Below are 7,325 nucleotides of genomic sequence, written 5' to 3'. Positions count from 1 at the left end.
CCCAGCTTTACTGAGGTATAATTGACAAAATTGTATATATTTAAAATATACAACATGATGATTTGGTATATGTATACACTGTGAAATAATTACCACAATCAAGTTAATTAACACCTCCATCACTTCACATAGTTATACCTTTTCCTTTTTTTTTGTAGTGAGAATGCTTGAGATCTACTTTCTTAGCAAATTTCAAGTACACAATACAGTATTATTAACTACAATCTCCATGCTGTACGTTCGATCCTCAGACCTTAATCATTTTATAACTGAAAGTTTGTACCCTTTGATAGACATCTCCCTATTTTCCCCACCCCCAGCCCCTGGCAACCACCATTCTACTCTCTATTTCTATGTGTATGGACCTTTTTTTTTATTCCATATGTAAGTGATACCATACAGTATTTGTGTTTCTCTGACTTATTTCACTTAGCATAATGCCCTCCAGGTTCATCCATGTTGTCACAAATGGCAGGGTTTCCTTCTTTTTCTTATGGCTGCATAATATTCTATTGTGTGTATATATATATCTCACATCTTCTTTATCCATTCATCTATTATATTAACAGACACTTAGGCTGTTTCCATATCTTGGCTCTTGTGAATAATGATGCAAGGAACAAGGGAGTATAGATATCACTTTGAGGTAGTGACTTCATTTCCTTTGGATATATGCCCAGAAGTGGGATTGCTGGATCATATGGTATTTCTTTTTTAATTTTTTGAGGAACTTCCATACTGTTTTCCATTATGGCTGTACCAATATACAATCTCACCAACAATGCAAAAGTGTTCCCATTTTCTCCACACGTTTCCCTGCATTTCTTATCCCTTATCTTTTTGATAATAGCTATCCTAACAGGTGTGATGTGATATCTCTGTGGTTTTGATTTGCATTTCCCTGATGATTATTGATGTTGAACATCTTTTCTTATAGCCATTTTCTGTTTGAATGTCTTCTTTGGAAAACTATCTATTCAGGTCATTTTCTCAGTTTTTAGTCAGATTTTTGTTTGTTTGTTTTGCTATTGAGTTGTAGGAGTTCCTTATATATTTTAGGTATTAACCCCTTATCAGATATATGGTTTGTAAATATTTTCTCCTATTTCCTCTGTCCCTAGGTTGCCTTTTCTTTTTGTTGATTGTTTCTTTTGCTGTGTAGAAACTTGCTTATTTATTTATTTATTTTAAAGAGCCAAGTCTTTAATTTGTTCATTTCTTGCATTTGAAGTTCTTCTTGATGACATCCTTGACCTGAGAATCTTTGCCATAGTCCTTAACCACCACACAACTGCAACCAGCCACTTTACAGGGTTTTCCCTCTCTGTCAGTTTTACAGAGTCCTACCCACTCCCCTAGTTCCTTGCTATCATCAACCTTAATTAGGTTGATTTGATGTTTAGCATGGAGGGCCTCCACCAACTTGACTTACACAGGCTCATCACAGTTGGATGCAGGCACTCAAAGATGGGCTTGGCACTGGTCTAACACTTTGCAGCTTTGCAAATTCCATGTGCTAGGCCATTGTGGATGAGGGTGGTCTTCAGCACCTCTTGCAAAACAGTATTAACGTCCATTGCACCTCCAGCACCAGTGCCTTCCTCAGCCATGGTGGTGGGTAATGGGTGGAACTGAATCTTGAATGTACACCAACCTCCACCTCTGAGCTACTCAGCAGAGGCAGGGAAAGAGTATACAGAAGCTTTTTAGTTTGATGTACTCCTACTTGTTTATTTCTGCCTTTGTTATCATATCCAAAAATATCATTGCCAAGACTGATGCCAAGGAGATTTTCTTCTGTGTTTTCTTCTAAGAGTTTTATGGTTTCAGGTCTTACATTTAAGTTTTTAATTTGAATTTTTGTGAGTGGTGTACAGTAGGGGTCCAGTATCATTCTTATACATGTGGCTATCCATTTTTTTAACACCATTTTTTTTCTTAATTTATTTTATTTATTTTATTTTTGGCTGAGTTGGGTCTTCATTGCTGTGCATGGGCTTTGTCTAGTTGCGGTGAGCGGGGGCTACTCTTTGTTGCGGTGCACAGGCTTCTCATTGCAGTGGCTTCTCTTGTTGCGGAGCACGGGCTGTAGGCATGTGGGCTTCAGTAGTGTGGCACGCGGGCTCAGTAGTTGTGGCACGCGAGCTCTAGAGCGCAGGCTCAGTAGTTGTGGTGCATGGGCTTGGTTGCTCCGCGGCATGTGGGATCTTCCCGGGCCAGGGCTCGAACCCATGTCCCCTGCATTGGCCGGCGGATTCTTAACCACTACACCACCAGGGAAGCCCCTTGGTTTTTCTTTCTCAAAATTACTCTGGCTATTTGGAGTCTTTTGTGGTTTTACATGAATTTTAGGATTTTTTCTATTTCTGTGAAAAAATGTAGTTGGAATTTTGATAGTGATTGCATTGAATTTGTAGATCACTTTGGGTAGTTATGGACATTTTAGCAATATTAACATGCCAATCCAAGAGCACAGGATATCCTTCCATTTATTTGTGTCTTCAATTTCTTTCATCAGTGTCTTATAGTTTTCAGTGTATAGGTCTTTCACCTCCTTGGTTAAATTTATTCCTAAGTATTTTATTGTTATTGATACTGTTGTAAATGGGATTCTTTCTTAATTTTTTTTCCAGATAGTTTGCTGTTAGTGTATAGAAATGCAACTGGTTTTTGTATGTTGATTTTGATTTCTGCAAATTTACTGAATTTGTTTCTTAGTTCTAAGAGTTTTTTGGTGAAGTCTTTGGGATTTTATGTACATATATAGGTTTTCTTGCCTAATTGCTCTGGCTAAGAGTTCTAGTCCTAAGATGAATAGAAGTGGTGATAATAAACACTCGTCTTTTGTTCTTAATCGTATGAGAAAAGCTTTTAGCTTTTCACATTTGAGTATGATGTTAGCTGAAGGCTTGTCATACATGGCTTTTATTATGTTGAAGTACGTTCCTTCTATACCCACTTTATTGAGAGTTTTTATCACAAATGGGTGTTAAAACTTGTCAAATGCTTTTTCTTCATCTATTGAGATGATCATATGATTTTAATTCTTCAATTTGTTAATGTGGTATATCACATTGATTGATTTGTGGATGTTGAACCATCCTCATATCCCTGGAATAAATCCCACTTGATTGCCATGTATGACTCTTTTAATCTGCTGTTGACTTTGGTTTGCTAGTATTTTGTTGAGACTTTTTACATCTATGTTCATCAGGGATATTGACCTGTACTTTTATTTTCCTGTAGTGTCCTTGTCTGGCTTTGGTATCAGGGTAATGCTGCCCTCATAAAATGAGTTAGGGAATATTTCCTCCTCTTCAATTTTTTGGAAGAGTTTGAGAAGGATTGATGCTAATTCTTCTTTAAATGTTTGGAAGAAAAAAATATTTGGTAGAATTCACTAGTGAAGTCATCTGGTCCTGGATTTTTCTTTGTTGGGAAGTTTTCATTACTGATTGAATCTCCTTACTTGTTATAGATCTATTTAGATTTTCTATTTATTCTTGAGTAAGTTTTGATAATTTTTGTGTTTCTGGACTTTATCCATTTCATTTAGATTACCCAATTTGTTGATGTACAATTGTTCATATTATCCTCTAATAACACTTTTCATGTCTATGAAATTGTAGTAATGCCCCCAGTTTCATTTCTGATTTTACTAATTTGAATCTTCTTTCTTTTTCCTTAGTCAGTCTAACCTCAGGTGCGTCAGTTTTGTCGATCTTCTCAAAGAACCATCTTTTTGTTTTGTTGATTTTTCTCTATTTTTTGTATTCTCTATTTCATTTGTCTCTGCTTTAATCTGTATTAGTTCCTTCTTTCTGCTATTTTTGGGTTTGGTTTTATTGACTTTTTCTAGTCTCTTAAAGTGTACATTTAGGTTATTGATTTGAAATCATTTTATTTATTTATTTGTTTGGCTGCGTTGGGTCTTAGTTGTGGCCCACAGGGTCTTCGCTGAGGCGTGCGGGATCTTTTTGTTGCAGCTTGGGCTCTTCATTGCAGTGCGCAGGCTTCTCTCTAGTTGTGGTGTGCGGGTTTTCTCTCTCTGGTTGTGGTGTGCGGGCTCCAGGGCACGTGAGCTCTGTAGTTGTGGCACTCGGGGTCCAGAGCATGTGGGCTCTGTGGTTTGTGGCACGCGGACTCTCTCGTTGAGGCGCACGAGCTCAGTAGTTGTGGCGCATGGGCTTAGTTGCCCTGCGGCATGTGGGATCTTAGTTCCCTGACCAGGGAATTGAACCCACGTCCCCTGCATTGGAAGGTGGATCCTTTACCACTGGACCACCAGGGAAGTACCTGAAATCTTCTTTTTAAATGTAGATATTTACAGCTATAAATTTTTCTCGTAGCACTGCTTCCACTGAATCTCAAAAGTTTTGGTATATTATGTTTTTGTTTTCATTTGTCTCAAAGTATTTTCTTTCTTTTTTTAAAAGATTTATTTATTTATTATTTATTTATTTAATTTATTTTTTGGCTGCATTGGGTCTTAGTTGTGGCATTCAGGATCTTAATTGTGGTGCGCAGGCTTCTCTCTAATTGTGGTGTGTGGGTTTTTCTCTCTCTAGTTGTGGCTCACAGGTTCCAGGGTGAGTGGGCTCTGTAATTGTGGCGCGCGGGCTCTAGTTGAGGTGCGCAAGGTCAGTAGCCCTGTGGCATGTGGGATCTTAGTTCCCTGACCAGGGATTGAACCCGTGTCCCCTGCATTGTAAGGTGGATTCTTTACCACTGGACCACCAGGGAAGTCCCTGAAATCTTTTTTAAATGTAGACATTTACAGCTATAAATTTTCCTGTTAGCACTGATTTCACTGGATCTCAAAAGTTTTGGTATATTATATTTTTGTTTTCGTTTGTCTCAGAGTATTTTCTAATTTGTCTTGTGATTTCTTCTTTGATGCATTGTTTGAGTGTGTTGTTCAATTTCCATATATTTCTGAATTTTTCACTTTTCCTTTTGTTACTGATATCTAGTTTTATTCTGTTGTGATCAGAAAAGATACTCTGTATGATTTCAGTCTTAAAATTTTATTTAGACTTGTTTTGTGGCCTATCATATGGCCTATCCTAGAGAATGTTCCATGTGAACTTCAGAAGAATACATATTCTCCTGTTGTTGGGCAGAGTGTTTTTGGTGTGTATATCTATTAGGTCTAATTCATTTATAGCGTTGCTCAAGTTCTGTATTTCCTTCTTGATCTTCTGTCTGGTTATTCTATCCATTATTGAAAGTGAGATATTAAATTCTAAAACTATTATTGTAGAACTGTCAACTCTCCTCTTTGATTCTGTCAATTTTTGCTTTATATATTATGAGGCTTGGCTGTCAGTTGTTTATAATTGTTGTATCTTGCTGTATCAAACATTTTATCAATATATAATGTCCTTTTGGTCTCTTATAACCTTTTTTGACAAAAAGTGTATTTTGTCTGACAGTAATATAGCTACCACAGCTCTCTTTTGGTCACTAGTTGCATGGGATATTTTTTTCCATCCTTTTACTTTAAAGCTCTGTATTTGTATCTCAAGTTAGTCTCTTGTAGATTGCATATAGATGGATCATGCTTTTTTTTTTTTTATCCATTCTGATAATCTCTGCCTTTTAATTAGAGAGTTGAACTCATTTGCTTTATTTTTTCATGTTGTTTATTTTTTTCTTCCAGTTTCATTGAGATATAATTGACATACAGCACTGTATAAGTTTAAGGTGTACAGCATAATGATTTGACTTACATACATCATGAAATGATTACCACAAATAGTTTAGTGGATACCCATCATCTCATATAGATACAAAATTAAAGAAATAGAAAAAAATTTTTTTCTTTGTGATGAGAACTCTTAGGATTTACTCTTAACAACTTTCATATACAACATATAGTAGTGTTATGCAGTTATGTGATGTACAACATAATTAATATAATTATAATTAATTATAATTATAATTAATATAGTTATGTTGTACATCACATCCCTAGTACTTATAACTGAAATTTTGTACCTTTTGAATACCCTCATCCAATTCCCCCTTCCCACACCCCCACCTCTGGTAACCACAAATCCAGTCTCTTTTTCTATGAGTTTGTTTTTGAATTACAACTGACCTAAAACACTATGTTAGTTCCTGGTGCAGGAACTATTTCTATACATTTCAAAATGATCACCACAATAAGTCTAGTTACCATCTGTCACCATACAAAATATTACATAGTTATTGATTATATTGACACTGTATATTTCATACGCATGACTCATTTATTTAAATCACTTATAAGGAAGGATTTATTTCTGTCATTTAGCTATTTGTTTTCTGTATGTCTTATATGATTTTGTTCCTCATTTCCTCCATTACTGCCTTTCTTTGTATTCAGTTGATTTTTTTAGTGTACCATTTTGATTCCCTTCTTTTTCCTTTTCTGTATATTTTTAAGTTATTTTTTTAGTAGTTACCTTGGAGATTACAATTAACATCTTAAACTTATAATAATCTAGTTTGAATAATACCAACTTTGTTCCAATAGTACAAACAAATAGTACTCTGCTCCTATACATCTTAGTTCTACCTCCTTTATATAGTTATTGTCACAGATTACATCTTTATATATTGTGTACCCATTAACATCAATTTATAATTATTATTTTTGCCTTTCAATTCTCAAAGGAAAAAAAGAGGAGTTATAAACCAAAAATATAATATACTATCTTTTATATTTACCTATGTGGTTATCTTTGCCAGAGGTCTTTATTTTTTTGTATTACTTCAAGTTACCCTTTATTGTCCTGTCCTTTCATCCTGAAGGATTCCCTTTAGCCTTTCTCATAGGCAAGTCTACTGGTAATGAACTTCCTGTACTTTTGTTTATCTGGAAATGTCTTAATTTTTCCTTGATTCTTGAAGGATGGTTTTTCCAGATACAGAATTCTTGTTTGATAGTTTTTTCTTTCAAGATTTTAAATATATCATCCCACTGCTTTCTGGCCTCCATAGTTTCAGAGAAGAAATCAACTGTTAATATTACTGAGAATACCTTGTACTTAGTGAGTCACTTCCCTCTTGCTGCTTTCAAAATTTCAAGATTATCTTTGGGTTTCAACAAATTGACTATAATGTGTTTTGGTATGGATCTCTTTGAGTTTATTCTGCTTAGAATTTTTTAAACTTCTTGGATATGTAATTCATGCCTTCATCAGATTTGGGATGTTTTCAGCCATTATTTCTTCAAAAACTTTTTTCTGCTCTGTTCTCTCTCTCATGGGACTCCTGTGGTGAGGTATGTTAGATGATATCCCATAGGTCTCTCAGACTTTGTTTGTTTTTCTTTATCT

The 7,325-nt window shown here is 35.3% G+C and overlaps 1 pseudogene across 1 annotated transcript; it reads right to left on the bottom strand.

The window, feature by feature from the left end:
- Nucleotides 1-1,212: 1,212 nt before the first annotated feature.
- Nucleotides 1,213-1,610, bottom strand: LOC307054375 (small ribosomal subunit protein eS12-like; annotated as a pseudogene). Its single transcript has one exon. The product of its transcript is annotated as a small ribosomal subunit protein eS12-like (transcript).
- Nucleotides 1,611-7,325: the final 5,715 nt, after the last annotated feature.

This window comes from Hyperoodon ampullatus (assembly GCF_949752795.1).
Source record: "Hyperoodon ampullatus genome assembly, chromosome: 6".
Taxonomy (NCBI): Eukaryota; Metazoa; Chordata; class Mammalia; order Artiodactyla; family Ziphiidae; genus Hyperoodon; species Hyperoodon ampullatus.
Note: the sequence above shows the minus strand (reverse complement) of the source record. Positions and strands in the feature narration are given on the sequence as shown.